Raw genomic sequence first — 17,439 nt, forward strand, 5'->3', positions numbered from 1 at the left:
CTATTTTCTATCCCTTATTTTCGTTCCTTTGGATTGAAGAGGGCTCCATTTGATGTTCAAATTCTTCCATTGGTAGCTCCATCTCCTCACCATTCCCCAAATTGACCTCATCGCTTTGTTCTTTCCCCTTTGAATTTTCCAAATTCCGCAATGATGAATCTTGGATTTGAATTAAGGCATCATTTTTAGCCATATACTCCATCATCAATACCTCCAATGAACTTGATTGAGCCGCTTGGTGAGGTTTCTCTTCTATAATTACTTCTTGAAAATTATCCCAATTTTCCTCATTTTGTCCTTGAGTGCAATTGTTAAAAGTTGGCTCCATATTGTTATAATTGTTCTCCCACCCTTGTTTGGTCATTGAACAATTCCAATACCACCATTCATTGTATTCCGCCATGTCTTCCAACGTTCAATAGGCTTCATCCACAGATACTTGGTAGAAATTGGTGGTACCATCTCCTCTTTCTACCCATTCTCTTGCTTCGACATTCAACCCATTGAGAAAGACCTCTAATTGACACTCTTTAGAAAAATCATGGTATGAGAACCTCATTAGCAAAGCTTTGTATCTCCACCATGCCTGGTATAAAGGCTCAAAGTCAAGTTGAACACAATTCATGAGGACTTGCATATGAGACATCTCAAGTTCCTCGTAAGACAAACAAAACAAACATAGAAAAAATATATATATATATATATATACAAACCAAATTAGAATCAAGAATAAATTATATTTGATATTGATTAAATAGTTCCCGACAACGGTGCCAAAAACTTGATCGCTAAAATCTGCACGCAAGTATACGTGGTCCTGTCAAGTAATAAATTCTATAAGAACAGAGAGTGTCCCACAGAGACTATTAACCAATTACCAATAATCGCTTTTCACTTTCTATTTGGTGATTAAAATTAAGATGAATAATTCTAAACTACGAACACAATTTAAATAACTGTAAACAGAACAATGAATCAATGAATTAAAAATCAATAATAAAAAGCCTAGGAATTAATTTCATAAATTTTTCATTCTATTAACTTTACTAACCAGTTCTAAATCTCTTCTTCCTATTCTAATAGCAGGTTAACATAAATTGATTCCTATTCTTTTTCAAGATATAAGATCTCAGCCTATATGCAGGCTTTCTACATTTATGTGATAAACTTAAACATATAGAAGGCATTAAGCATGGAAACCTAATTACTACATAAGTCATACAAGTACTTTCATTCAATATGCAACCTATGTCTATATAATGATAACATATTCAATTCTCATCTTTCGAATTTTGAATCAAAACCATTAAATCAAGTAAATAGTGATCAAGTATTTACTAGCATTAAGCAAACATCATATAGATTAGAATAAAGAAGAAGTATCAATAAAACATCATAATAAAATTAAATTGAAATTCAAGCGACTACATTAATCCCTAGATAAAGGATTTAGTTCATAGGTAACATGATGACAATAAAATTCAGATAATTGTTCATAGAAAATAACCTAAAGAATTAAGATGAAGAAGAAATCTAAATACAATAATCACAGCAGTTTTTTTTTTCTAGATCTAGGGTTTATAAAACTAAAACTGCATCTCAAATTCGTAGATTAATGTCACTTAAATAGTTTTCCAATGCTCCTAAGTGAAAATACCATTTTGTCCTTTTAAAAGTGGCTTAAGATTTCAAAACCGCGCTGATAGCGCTAGGTTTTGAGTGATGTAGCGCTGACAACAGAGCCAAATTCTATCAAGAATTTACGTACTCGCGCTGTAGCCACAATCGGATTCCAACTAAATATCAATTAGCGCTGTAGCGCTAGTGTTGTAGCGCTAGCGCTACTTTCAGAAACAAAAGTCCTTCAAATACTCCATTTAGTGCTGTAGCGCTATTGTGCTAGCGTTGGGGTGCTAGTCATAGTGATTTAACTCGAACTCCTTGCTTCCAAAACGAGTCGATTTTCTCCCAAATCGCTCCATTTTCTCCCACTTTTACCTCATTTATCTCTTTTCACTATCTTAGCATCAAAACCATGAAACATGAACAAACAAGCATAAATCTACAATAAAATAGCCCTAAACTAATGAAAATCTTCCTAAAAACTAGACCATAAACAAGCCTAAAACTCGTTTATCAAAGATAAATCTAAAGTAGAAAGAAAATTTCTTAAAATAATATAACATAACTAATCCACACTTGATAATTAATTGATATTGAAATTTTGTGTTATTTTGTGATAAATTATTTAATTAATCAATTTTTTTATTGGAAATTATAAATCAAATATGTGATACTAATCATGTCGATCCTCAAGTAGTGTGGGGTGAGTTTGATCGACACGTGAACACGACGGGTCGGGTTAGGGTTGAGATTTTTTTACACGAAACATAAGCATGTCGGGTTAGGGTTGACCAATTAGACACGCCAACTCGCCACGACACGACACGATACAATGACATGAATTGCCACCCCTAATTGGGCGTAATTACATTGTATCTAGTTTTAAATAAAAAATATTACATAATATTGTTTTATTGTGTAATTACTAACATTTCATGCCAAACATGACAATGTGAATTCATTTTTAATTGCCACTTGACATCAAAACACATCTTGTATTTTAAAAATAGTGTGTAATTACTAGGTGTTGACCAGCGTTTTGGTCAACGACACTGAGTCAATTTATACGACACAATAAGAATTAAACAAATTTGAATCAAGTAAATGACACAGAGAAATTTATAGTGGTTCGACCTCAAGAGTTGGTAATGACCTACTTTCACTTGCACTTTTATTTATTGGAAAATCGTTACTCTTAAGATCAAGAAGAAATAGGGTTTAACTGAGTTTCTTAAGTTGACAAAACAATACAGTTCGAAGGGTTTTGTACGTAGAGTTTTTACAAAAGAAATATCTAGTTCTTTTTCTCTACTTTTTCACTTAGGGTTAATGATTGAATAAACCTCTTATTTATAGAGAGTCTTAATGGGCTATGGGCCCTCACAAGCAAATCTAGGGCCTACACGTGTAGGTGTGGGATCAGTACATTCAGTTACATATTCAAATAATATAGGAATAATACAATGTAAATATCAGTTTAATAAATATCTTGGAATATTTGATAGTGTCTCGTGAAACCTAGATCTTTGGGTAAAACGTACTGCTTAACAAACAAGTCTTGTACTTCGAGCAACTTCATGAGATGGCACTAGTCTGCTCCATCACCGAGTAGGTTATTGGCTCTTTGCAAAACAACATTTTATATCAATGACATAGCCTCCTCGAACAGTTACTCATTTCAACTAGCATTCTGAATTTAATGTGGTATGACGCCACATGTCTTCTTTGTAGCAGCCACATCATCCAGTCAAAATTAGGTTAAATACTAGGTTGTATAATTAATGCCCTAATAATTATGTAGGGACTTCTAAACACGTCCTATAATTTAGTCAATTTGAAAAACAACTTCTATGTTATTTAATTATAAGAATAACCTCTAATGTTATATTATTCACAATAAGAGGAAACTATTTATTATTATGATTTAGGAGAGACTGAAATGTTATATATATATATATATATATATTAGGTAAAAGCAACGTGCAATGCACATTTGCGTAGTTTTAAAATCCTCAACATTGGTTATAATTTTAATAAAAATCGGTTCACTATTTTTATATATATATATAATAGAATAAATTATAGTTCTATAGTATATATAAAGATTTATATCAATAATCTCTACATATCTGACATCTAAACACAACGTTGATATGTATATATATTTACACGGCTACATGACACATATATAAATACAATAATATTAAAAAAAATTAATAATAGAAATAAAATAAGAATAGAAAAAGTCATAGTGTAGACAATAGTATACATGCATCAACTATTTTTAGTTTCTAATATATCTCACAATGTACTTTGATGAATTTGATGAAGAAAAAGAGCCTCAATCACTTGATAAAAAACAAACTATCACACAAATTTATAAGATAAAAAAAATAATATGTATGTATTTATTATTTTTAAATAAATATGATTTAATTATTTAAATTATTATAAAATATCTTTAAAATATCATATTTTAATTATTTTTTTTAAGTTTATGCGTGTTCTAATTTTTGAATTTGGCAATGACAATAAAAGATTATATATTATATGTTTAATATAATATTAAGTTTAAGTTTAATTAAATTTATTTAAGTTATAAAATATATGGTTTTATTATTTTTAAATAATTATTATTGTAAAATATCTCAAAAATATCATATTTTAATTTGTTTAATTATTCATTTATTTCAGTTTAAATCATGTTTACAATCCACCGTTAAATATAAGAATATTTCGTTAAAATTAATGGAAAAAAAATAAAAAACTTTTAAAACCCAGAATTTCCGTTATCTACACACTTATTATATAGAAGAGATATTTAAAAAAAATAATGGGAGTTTTTCTTAACAAAAGTAGTTATATAATTAATTTTTTTAAAATAAATTTGAAAATTAAGGGGGGCTTAGAAGAGCTCATTTAGGCTTGTTTATGATAATAAAAGGATAAATTTGGTATATCAAATAAACTTGATTTCCCCCCTATAAAATCTCTAAAAAAAAGAAATATATAAAAAAATATCAAATAAATTGAATATTACTTTTTAAATTAAAAAAAGTTTGCCTCTTTAGAATTTTAATTAGAATATTAATAAGAAATTGTATTTAATAATAAAGAGCTTTTTTTACATTGGGGAGGGAGGTTTGAACTAGAGACATTTGTGAGAAGATGTGTAGTACCATTGTGCTATGCTTATGGCCACTATAAAGTGCATTTTACTCATTTAAAATATAAAAATATCTTAAAAGTAGAACACTATTATAAAATTATAATATTTTAATAAATGTAAACTATTTTAAATGGTTTTTTTATGAGAAAAATAAAGTTAAGAAAAAACTTATAAAAACTTTATAATAGTATCCCAATTATAGAAGATTATTTAAGATACAAAATTTATTCTTTCATTGCCCATAAAGAAAAAGAATGTAAAGCATAATCAAAATGATTTGCAATTTGAATGATTAGTAATCAAATTCACCATCAATTGAATTGGAGCATGAATAATTTGTTTATTTGATGTGTTTATTTACTTTAATATTGAAATAAATTATTTGTAAGATATAAAAATACCATTGATTAAAATTTTATATATACATAAATATCTTATGAGATAGTTTTTTGAATAAATATCGTATAAAATTTATATTTTTAACTTAGGGTTTTCATTTTTAAAAATAAAATAACTTTAGAATGTTATATGAATACTTAAATTTTAAATCATCTATACACAAATATATAATTAAAAAAAAATAAGTATCATGTTTTAAAATTAATTGTTTTTCACAACAGCAAAAAAAAAAAAAAAAAACTAATTTCAAACAATATAGTAAAGAAAATTAACAAAAATAAAAAAGACAAATATTTAATATTTAAATCATTAATTTATTATATTATATATGTTGTTCTTAGAAAAAGTTAATATATCATCTTAAAATATATATATTATACAAATATTGAAAAATAAAATATGCTTTTTTAATTCTATTCAATTTTAATATTTCAAAATAAATTAGGGTAAAAATGATAACTTATAATTTGAGGAGAATGATAATGACAATTCCTCAACTTCATGGATTGCCAATCTCATTCTTCAATTCCAAATTAGTGGGAAATCCACATATTAAATTCTGACTCCTAAAACTAAAAATAAAAAATAAATAAACAAGGACAATGATACTTATTTCCTATCTCATTCCCTAATGCCAAAAAATAAACCCATCACAATATTCCATAGTATGACTTGAACAGATTTTGTTAGAGTTAAAAGACTTCACGATTGAGTTGTTTGTGAAATTATTATGGAAAAATTTAGTAGCGAAGCTTAAATTAAAATTCAAGCAACAAAAAGAAATGAAGTTCATCGTTGTTGTACACGTGTGCATGAGTTATTGGCTAGCTCGTTTTATGACGACCTCTTCTCCTCCCACAGAAAATTCCTTCCTTGAAATTTGAGGAAGGAATTCTTGCTGGAGTTACACACAGTCACACATGCATAAGCATGATGGGGTGAGACACATCTGACGTGGCTGTGTGTTATTACTGCTTGTGACGTCACATCTCAGAAGATATATTTTTCTTCCAAATTTTATTTACTTATTATTTATGGCCAAAAGAACACAATTATGAGTGTAATTATAGTGTAGATTGGCCACGACCGTACGATTTGTAAAAAAAACTGACACGATTTTGACTGGTTTAAGCCAAAAGCCAAAGCACATTCCATTCCTCAAAAGAGTTAAGTAATGGATACGTCATAAATCCAATAATGAAATTAATAATTAAAAAAATAATAATACATTTTATCAATTCAATTCAAAATAATAAATAACCAATTAACCATATTGACATAAAATTAAATTATGAAGATAATAGAAGTATGCATGCGCGTGGCTAATTCTGAAAAAGGAATTATGTGGCTCTGTCTATTACTTTTTTTTTTGGGTTCGTAACAGTTCAATACTTGATTGCTGGGCCTTAGAATATTCAGGCTTTCTTTTTTTAATTGTAATCCATAGTGAACACAGTGGTCATAATGCGCATTTCAGATCAGAGCCATACTGAATATATAACAACATATAATGACCTCTTTCTTTATGCAAAACGGTTGAAAGGCTAAAATCGATACAATAATAATTCTATTAAAAATAAAATAAAATGGCGGTGTTCAGAGAAACATCACTACTTCTTCTCACTTTTGATCAGAGATAAATAACTGAGTACATATTTTTCTTTTTAATGATTCTAAAATTCGTGCCTGGCAACTAATAATGTGGGGTTGACATCAACTTTGGATTGGTAAAAATGAAACTCCATTTTTTAACTTTGGAAGTTTAGAAAATAAAATTTAAAAAAAAAACTCAAAAGGAATAAAAAATAGCCTTTGGTTCAGCTAACTCTGACATTACCGCACGCTTGAGGATAACTTGGGTTGGGCCACAGCCAATGATCTTATGAGAGCTCCTTGTGGCTTTACAAGGGCTGGCCTAGTCAAAGCTCAGGCCCCCATAATCCCTCCCAAACTGAGTAGTGAATGATGAACAATGAATAATGAATATACCACGCCATCATTAATAAATTACCAAAACTATATAATATGTATATTTCTACTTCACTATTTGGTAAAGTACAAAAGTAAATTATGATGACCAATGAATATAAAACAAAAAAAGAAAAAAAAATTTATAGCCTTTGTATTGAAGGTAAAATTTTGGTTCTTGATAGGGTAAAGTTGCTCATACAGAGAGGAACTATCTAAGTGACACAAACTTGGGTATTCATTAAAATTTTGTTGAGGTGGAGTGGGAACTGGGCAATCTTCAATTGGGAATTAAAAACATGAAACCGTGAAAAACCCTTTGGTTCTTTTGTTTATGTGTATTGCTTGCTTGTATGATAAGGCGTCAGTGGCAGAATGACTCAGTGAGTGAGTCAGAGGCTGGTGAGAGGGGGTTGGGTTGGGTTGGGTTGGGAGCTGTGTGGTGTGGACCGTTGTGCTGTGCGAAATAATAAATAATGGATTCAATAGGGGCAAGCGACTCCCTGTTTTCATTCATTTACTGACTCATTACAGAGAGTGTGATATCATCCTTAGTGTCACAATTATCTCCTCTTTGAAAAAATAAAATAAAATAAAATTAATACTTACTCATATGTGAAAGAGAGAGAACTAGGCATCTCAACACGTGCAAATCTCGTCTTGTTTTACTATGTGAAAGTCTTCTTCAATTGTTGTTTTGGGGTCAGAATAAGGTACTACTGCTGTTCTCATTGGCAGACTCAGAACTCAGAGTACCTCCTCTCCTCCATTTGAATTGAAAGATGCCTTCTTCTTCTCAATTATTTCTTCTAGTAGAAGAAGTACCCTCCTCTCATTCTCACATTAAAAAAAATAATCAATTATTCCTGGCTTGATTCATGGCCTATAGCCCGCAAAAGACTCCTTCTCAATAATGTGATGAATGTGACATTGCAATGCCTTGTCATTATTTTATATATAAGGAAAGTCAAAAGTGAGTGTTTGTTCTTGAGGGGATTACTATATAAGGTTATAGAAGTTTTTACATGGACGAAAAATATTGAGAGTGATTGTTTTTATTAGTCTAGACATATGAGGAAAAGTTTTAGTGGGGGCTTTAATTTATTCCAATGAATGTAATGTGGGAAAAATATAACTTATAATACTTATAAATACAATATGATAAAATAATATTTATATCTACTAAATTAAATCTACATGAATATTATAATTATAAATAACTATAATATAAATAACAATTATAATTAATCAAGACAATAATTATAATGAACAATAATAACAACAAAATAAAAACTGAGATCTGTGTAGCACACTGTTTTCTTAAAAGATGTTTCGACGTCTCTATCCTAGGATACAACAAAGAATAAGTAACTCAATTACTTCCAGGATACAACAGAGAACAACAAGTAACTCAATTACTTCGCCAACAACAAGTAACTCAATTACTTCGTCGAACCAAATATGTTCGAACTCTACCACACTAAGAATATAAAACTTTTAACTAAAACCATAATATAAATATAATAATATATTTATACACTTTAAGCAATGATTTTTCCTATCCCTTAACTACCCAGCCATGAACCATTTATATAGGCCAAGAAAATAAAGTAAAATCTCTCACAAACAATGTGGGACTAATCCCACTTGTTTTTCAATTCAAAATAAAACCTTCTAACAATCCCCTACATGAATGAAAAACTGACTCAAGGAAAAACAAACAACAACAAAAGAATTAGACCTAAGTGATAGAGTTCAACGTTAGAAACCCGCATAAGATAGGTAGGTGTTACCCTTTGAACCTTCCCTTGTGTAAGTATATTTACTTTACTAGCTGATCAGTAGACACAGTATCTTTGAACTGTTCTGCCGTTCGTGTAAATGATGATATACCACACACAGGAATCTTTCCTGACATATTTTGGTTCTCAATATTATGTTCGTTTTTGGCCCTGAACATTTCCCTAGTTCTGCAAGAGCTATTCCAAGAGTTGAGCCATATTTCATTCCTATATAAGCGACCTATCTTTTCTCTCATATATGTGATTTTCTTAATTAAGAGTAACCTATATTACTCTGCTCGACATTTCGACGCATAAGAAATCATTAAAGGCATACCTTAACCTTTTCCTTACGGTTATCATTGTTTTATCATAGAAATAGACAATGAGGATAACCCCCACAATGATCCAACACAGTCTTTACAATATTAGTTGTCCCCTTGAACCTAGATCTTGGGATCTCCAATCAACTAGGTTGGGTGTCTACCGTATTGATTTTTCATTCATGGGCTTTAGTCCCATTCCCCTTGATGATTTTTCAACCAACTCTCTATTTAACCCTTTGGTTAGCGGATCCACAATATTATCCTTTGACTTCACATAGTCAATAGAGATAATTTCAGTTGAGAGTATGCCAATAGCTCGCACTGGTTTAGGCCATTTTGGAATATCTTCTAAAAATTGACGAAGCTATTCAACTTCTTCGCCACACTTGTCTAAGGTTATAAACTTAGATTCTATCGTGGATCTAGCTATTACCGTTTGTTTAGAAGATTTCCATGATATAGCTGCACCACCGAGTGTAAACACACATCCACTTGTAGACTTTGAGTCTTTCATATCAGATATCCAATTAGCATCATAATAACCTTCAAGTACTGCTGGATATTTAGTATAGTGCAACCCATAGCTACGAGTAAATCGAAAGTACCTAAGTACTTTTGTTATTCCTTTCTAGTGGTCAGACCCTGGATTACTCGTGTATCTACTTAGTTTACTAACTGCGCAAGCTATATCAAGTTTTGTACAACACATTAAGTACATTAGACTTCCAATAATTCTAGAGTACTCTACCTGAGAGACACTCTCCCCTTTGTTCTTGAACAAATGTAGACTTGAATCTACCGGGGTTCTAGATACACCAAAATCTTCTTTGTTGATTTTTTCAAGAATTTTGTCCACATAATGTGACTAACTTAGAATGATCTTATCAGATGTCCTTGAGATTTGAATCCCCAAAATGACATCTGCTAGACCCATATCTTTCATGTCAAATTTTGAGTTCAACATACTCTTGATAGATTTGATCATTTTATCACTGCTTCCAACAATGAGCATGTCATTTATATAAAGACACAAAATGACATAGTCATTATTTGTTTATTTAACATAAATACATTTATCGTATTAATTGATTTTGAAGCCATTTTCCAACATTGTTTGGTCAAATTTCTCATGCCATTATTTTGGTGCTTGCTTTAAACCATATAAAGATTTCACCAATTTACAAACTTTTCTTTCTTGTCCTGGGGAGGAAAAACCTTAAGGTTGTTCCATATAAATTTCTTCATTTAAGTCCCCATTTAGAAAAGCATTTTTCACATCCATTTGATGTACTTCAAGATTGCAACGCAGCAATAGCAAGTATCATCCTAATGGAATTTATTCTCGTCATAAGAGAATAAGTGTCAAACTAATCAAGGCCTTCACGTTGCTTATAACATTTAATTACAAGTCATGCCTTATACTTATCAATTGAACAATCAACTTTCATTTTCCTCTTGAAAATCCATTTGGCCCCTAAAGGCTTACATCCTGGAGGAAGATCTACTAACTCCCAGATTTGATTTTGAAGTATGGATTCAATCTCACTATTAATAGCTCCTTTCCATAAAGAGCCTCCAATGGAGTTCACAACTTCATCAAAGCTTTGAGGTTCACCTTCTAGCAAATAGGTCTAAGAATCTGGACCAAAAGACTTTTCTGTTCTAATTCTTTTGCTACGTCTAGGTTCATCCTCACACTTTTGATTTTGTTCCTGACTATTTTTAGCAATAGTCTCATGTGTTCATTTTAACGAACTTGAATCCTCTTTTGATCTACATGGAAATACGTGTTCAAAGAATGACGCATTTCTGGACTCCATTATCATGTTTTTGTGTATGTTAGATATTTTAGACTCATGCACCAGAAACCAATACGCGCTACTATTATGTGCATGACCAATGAAAATGAAATCAATAGTTTTTGGACCTATTTTTACCATTTTTAGTAAATGTACAACCACTTTGCAAGACACCCACATACTCTTAAGTATTTGAAGGAAGGTTTTGTTCTTTTCCATAACTCATAAGGGGTCTTATCTTATTTCTTTTTGGGTATTTTATTTATAAGATGATTCGCTGATAAGACAGCTTCTCCCCACATGTTCTGAGGCAATCCAGAACTAATCAACATTGCATTCATCATTTCTTTCAATGTACGATTTTTTTCGTTCATCAACACCATTTTGCTGAGGTGAATAAGGTGCAGTGGTTTTATGGATGATTCCATGTTTAGCACAAAATTCAAGAAATGGCGATTCATACTCATCACCTCGATCACTTCTCAACACCTTAATCTTTTTGTTAAGTTGATTCTCAACTTCGGTCTTATAGAGTACAAATTTCTCTATAGTCTCGTCTTTGCTTTTTAGCAAATACACATAGCAATATTTCGTGCTATCATCGACAAAAGTAATAAAATACTTATTGCCTCCCCTTGTTTGAACAAATTTTAAATCACATACATCGCTATGTATTAAATTTAGGGGTTCATTATTCCTTTCAATCGTTTTGAAGGATGACCTTGTTAGTTTTGCCTCAACACATGTTTCACATTTATGATTTGAATCAATATGAAATCTTGGTATTTGATTCAAGTTAAATAATCTCTGTAGAGTGCATAATTAACATGTCCTAGTCTACCATGCCAGACATTAGAAGACTCAAGCAAATAAGTAGAAGAGTTATTAACTTTATTGATATTTGGTTTAACAACCATAACATTGAGTTTAAACAACCCATCAGTTACATAACCCTTTCCCACATACATTCCACTTTTGGATAAAAAAACTTTGTCTTACTCAAATACAATATGTAATCCATGTTTGTTCAACAGTGAACCAGACACTATGTTTTTATGGATCTCTTGTACTTACAACACGTTGTTCAAAGTCAGCTCCTTTCCAGAAGTCATTTTCAGGATCACACTTCCTTGACCCGCAATTTGAGATGTGGCAGAGTTTCCCATGAAAAGCTTCTCTCCATTATCTACATGTTCAAAAGATTTAACAGACTCTTGTCTGAGCATACATGTCGAGTGGCACCAGTATCAATCCACCACTCCTTTGGGTTGGAATTGACTAGGTTTATCTCAAAAACCATGGCTGATAGATTTATTAGATCAACATCCTTGGAGATGCCATCCACCATATTAGCCTCATTATTTTGTTTCTTCTTTGGCAGTCTACAATCCGTGGACTTATGACCCGGCTTGTTGCAGTTAAAGCATTTGCCAATAAATTTGAATGGCTTTTTGGAGATTCCTCCTTTTGGCCTAAACTTGAACCCTTTATCATTGGGTTTTTAGTTCTTCTTTCCCTTCGAATTTTGACCTTGTTCCACCAAATTGGCTTTAGCCACATCTTGTTTAGAACTTCTTTTGTCAGAAATCTTGTTGTCTTCTTCAATACGAAGTCTAACAATCATTTCTTCAATGCTCACCTGTTTTCGTTTGTGCTTCAGGTAGCTCTTGAACTCCCTCTAAGCAGGGGTAGCTTTTCAATCATACTTGGAAGGTCTCACTTAGGATCATACCCTCAGAGTGAATCTCATGCAAGATAATTTGGAATTCCTAAGCTTAACTACTCACAGATTTGGAATCTACCATTTTATAATCTAGGAACTGTCCAACCACAAATTTCTTTGCACCAGCATCCTCAGATGTATATTTCCGGTTCAAGGACTCCCACAGTTCTCTAGCTATTTTCTTTGTATCAAAGACTCCATACAAAGAGTTTTCCAAATCATTCAAAATGTAATTTTGATAGAGAAAATAATCATTAACCAGTCTTTAACAGTCTTAATGACATGGATATTTTTTTCATCTTCTTTGAGATTTTTTTCATCACTAATAACGAATCTCGCAAGATTCATCGTAGTCAGATAGAACAACATTTTTTGCTGTCACCTTTTAACATTATGTCCATTGAATTTTTCAAGTATTTTCCCAGCTCTCAGAGAATGGTTTGTACGAACCACAGCAGAACCCCATTGGGTATGAGCTTGAACTGTCAAAGTTGGTGACTCAGCTGTCACCTCATTATTCTCGCTATTTTGGTTTGCTTCAGTTGTCATTTTTTCTGAAATCATAAAACCAATAGTGTTATTTTCCTAACAACGAAAAATTATACGGGTTCGCTTAGATCAAAATTAAAGAAAATTCTCAAGTTAGCCTGGAAGGGTAAGAAACCCAACCATTCGTAGTCTAGCCTCTCGTAGAATATTTCTATTGAGTATTTGTCCAGCCTCAAATATAAATATCTCTACTAGATAATTTCCAAAGAATACTAGGAGGGTCTAGCCCCTGCCTCAGCAGTCTAGTTTCTTTGAAAATATTCAGTTCCCAAAACTTCTTTAGTGAGATTTAAGTTAAAACGAACTTTTCGCAATAACAATATCGTTCAATATATAGATATATAAATATCACTAATAGATGTATATTGAACATTATAATAATATAAAATATATCTAACATTCAAATATTATAATAAACGACAATCTGTTTTAAGATTGTGGGAAAAATGTAACATAATTAGATATAATACTTGAATAAACGCAAAATGATAAAACAATATTTATATCTACTAAATTAAAGATACATAAATATTATAATTATAAATAACAAAATATAAAGAACTATAATATAAATAACAATTATAATTAATCTAGACAATAATTATAATGAACAATAAAATAAAATCCAAGGCCTGCGTAGCACACAGTTTCCTTAAAACAGATACGCTGCCTCCAAGAAGTTTTGACGTCTGTCTCTTAGGATACAATAGAGAACGACAAGTAACTCAATTACTTCGCTGAACCAAATATACCCGAACTCTACCACACTAAGACTATAAAACTGTTAACTAAAATCATAATATAAATATAATAATATATTTATATACCTTAAGCAAGGATTTTTCCTATCCCTTAACTACTCAGCCATGAACAATTTATATAGGCCAAGAAAGTAAAGTAAAATCTCTCACAAACAATGTGGACTAATCTTATTTGTTTTTCAATTCAAAATAAAACCTTCTAACATGTAATGTTACTAATATGTTGCTCTTAATTGCCTTTGTTTTGTTTTAAACTACTGAGTCTTTTTAACTCCTATTAAGAGGGATATTTCACGATTCTTATCCTTCCCCTAGGTTAATAACGTGACTTTTAATTAATCATCTAATAAAATTTAATTTAATTTATAGGAAATTTACATCTGAGATTGCATTTTCCATTTTATTTACAAAGCTAATTGAAGAAAAAATATTTACAAAAATTTCAGATCGAGCATATAAAAATATTTACAAATATATCAAATCAAACTTATTAAAATATGAAGTTTCTAGCCACTCTCAAGTAGGGGTGTGGTACCAATCAAATAAGCTTTTTGAGAAGAAGGAAACTAAAGCACCCTTTCCCACTATATCGTCACCATTTTTTTTGTGATTTTATGGGTCTAACTACAAATTTTGAAGCTTTTTTGGCAACACCACCTACTGCTCGAGCTTAAGAGTAGTATCATTGTGACCTGTTCTTCGAGATGCCATTTTGGTATATGACAAGCATAAGTTTTTTGCCTTTGCTAGAGAAAATAATTTCAATTGGTCGGTTTAATTTGAGCTATGATTCAAAAGTAACTGTTGAGTTACTTTATAATTTGGTTAAGTGAAAATGAATTTCAATGAGCCACCCAAATGTGTATTTTTTGCTATGATTTTTAAGTTACTTCTACATTTGGTTAATAAAAAAAACCACTACCATTCAAATATAAATTGCATGAGTTACCAAAAAGTATATTTTCTATTTTACATTTATAAATAGTAACCTTGCTATTAAGCCAAATGTTAACTTTTTATACTATATGAGAACTTATTAATTTCTAAAATAAATTTGAAGGTAACTAAAATTTAATTTAAATAATAAAATACTATAATATAATCTAAAAATGAAGTCATGTTTTAAAAGGTAACTAATTGGAATTTTAAAGTAACCAAAAATTATTTTTGTAAATGTTACCAATCAATATCTTAAGCAATTATGGTGGTTTATAAAAAACAAAGAAAAACGAAAAAACAAAAAATTTGGCCTTCGAGCTAGGACAGACCCATAGAGAAATTTCACGAGGCCCAAATAGGTAAAAAATATTATTATAAATTTTTTTCCCAATAATTTGCGAATTTGCTCCATCTTTTCACACTAAGCTGATAAATCATACCTTTTGTGGGATTCAACCATTACATTTTATGGGATATGTTATTTGTTTTTTCTTTCCATGAAAATTGGGAATATATAAATGAAATAATTTTTAAATTGAGTATGTGATTTTCGTAATCATTCTTATTTGAAAAAAATATCATTTTGGGCTCTGTATTTTTCTTGAATACGCGATCAACCTCTGTGTTTTATTAAATGACAATTCAGACCATGTGTTTTACAAAATGGATCAAAATAATACCTTAGACCCGATATTGGTCAAAATATTTTCAATTCTAAGATTAAATCTTAGGTTGTTAGCGATGTGATGAGTTTAGAGAGTACAGAGAAGGAGGTAGAGGAGATGAGAATGAAAAATTATATTTTGAAATATTTTGACCAAAATCGGGTTTAAGGTACTATTTTTGTAACATCCCAAATTACCCAATAAGGATTAGGGCCTTGATTAGGGGGTCAGAATGACAAATTATGGAAATTATGTGATTATGTGATATATATTTGTATCATTATGTGATTATGTGAGTTATATTATTATATGACATGATATGCATGTGGGTCCATTTTTGATTAAAAGGACAATTTTTGTAATTTGGCCTGTTATGAGTATATTTGGCATATATGTGATATATGTGTGAGACCACATTATTATGTGGATATATTTGTGTTACTTGGCACGAGACGATCCTAGGGTGCAAGTTAGTGGGAAAGTCACAATGGGACCCATATTGGACTCGGTGTGAGTCAAGGGGTATTTTGGGTATTTAGTACATTACCAGAATATTGGATAATGGGAATAAATATTTGATGATATAATGGAAGTGAATGAGATCATGAAGGAATTATGGGAATTTGGACTATTTTACCCCAAGGGACGTTTTTGGGACCCCGAGCATTGAGATTTGCTTGAGGTTACTTAAGCTCGAAGTAACCTATCAGAAAAAAAAAAAAAAAAAAGAACGTTCAGTATTCTCTCTCTCCCATTTGTTCATTTGACGACCGTTAGCATCTTCGAAGGAAACTCGAGTTTTAGGAATCAAATTCAAGCAAGGTTAGAGTCATAACGATTCTAGGAAAGATTAGAAGCTTGTTACCCAGATGATTTAACTGGGAAACGACTCAATCAGAGGTAATCCAAGCTTTAAGTTTTTAATTTTTGAGATTTTAAGCTTTGATTGGATTTTATGTTTTGAGGAGTTTTTGAATGGTTTGGGACTTGGGTTTTGATGGTTTTGGGCCATTGAGATGTTTGGGAACTTTGTTTTTGGGATTTTGATATGTTTGGGTAGGTGTCTAGAAGATTTTGTGTAATGAACCAACTATTTCTAAGACCTTGAACAATTAAAACTACTAGACATAGCTACTATTATTTTGATACAAACATAAGAAATAACTTAACTTTATTGAAAACTAAAAAAAAATATTGTATCAAATACAATGTAAATAAAATATGATATGGTATGGGATCCCATTGTTTATAAAACATAAAAAAAAACATAAACTTTAATTGTTAGAATACTAAATGTGGAAATACATCAAAACATGATTCAAAAGGCTAAAAATAAATAACGTCATACTCGATCGATACACAGTCCATTCAATCCATTCATCCTTAACACACAAGCCAAACTGCCAAGAATCCTTCCGCCTTCCTAAACTATTTACCTGCATCACACTAAAAAAAAATAAAGGAATGAGCCTAATGCCAAACAAGAAAAATCTACTAAAAACATACAACATATATCATAAACATAAGACTACATCATATTCATATACTATAAAACATATGACTATAAAAAAAACATATGACTATAAACATATATCACATATGACTACAACATTAATGGCCAATATAAATTATTGGGGCTTGTTAGCTAAACAAGTCTTATGCCCACAAATTTGTGGGGCTTGCTAGCTAAACAAGTCATATGCCCAATATAACTTCTTGGGGCCTCCTTATCTAAGC

At 30.8% G+C, this 17,439-nt stretch overlaps 1 long non-coding RNA gene across 1 annotated transcript; it reads right to left on the reverse strand.

Annotated features, from left to right (window-relative positions):
• Positions 1-6,743: 6,743 nt before the first annotated feature.
• Positions 6,744-8,005, reverse strand: LOC133823479 (uncharacterized). The gene is made up of 2 exons (XR_009888382.1): positions 7,769-8,005; positions 6,744-7,142 (listed from the first exon to the last, which is right to left on the reverse strand). It is a non-coding gene; the product is annotated as an uncharacterized LOC133823479 (long non-coding RNA).
• Between the last annotated feature and the right edge of the window lie 9,434 nt (positions 8,006-17,439).

This window comes from Humulus lupulus, chromosome 1 (assembly GCF_963169125.1).
Source record: "Humulus lupulus chromosome 1, drHumLupu1.1, whole genome shotgun sequence".
Taxonomy (NCBI): domain Eukaryota; kingdom Viridiplantae; phylum Streptophyta; class Magnoliopsida; order Rosales; family Cannabaceae; genus Humulus; species Humulus lupulus.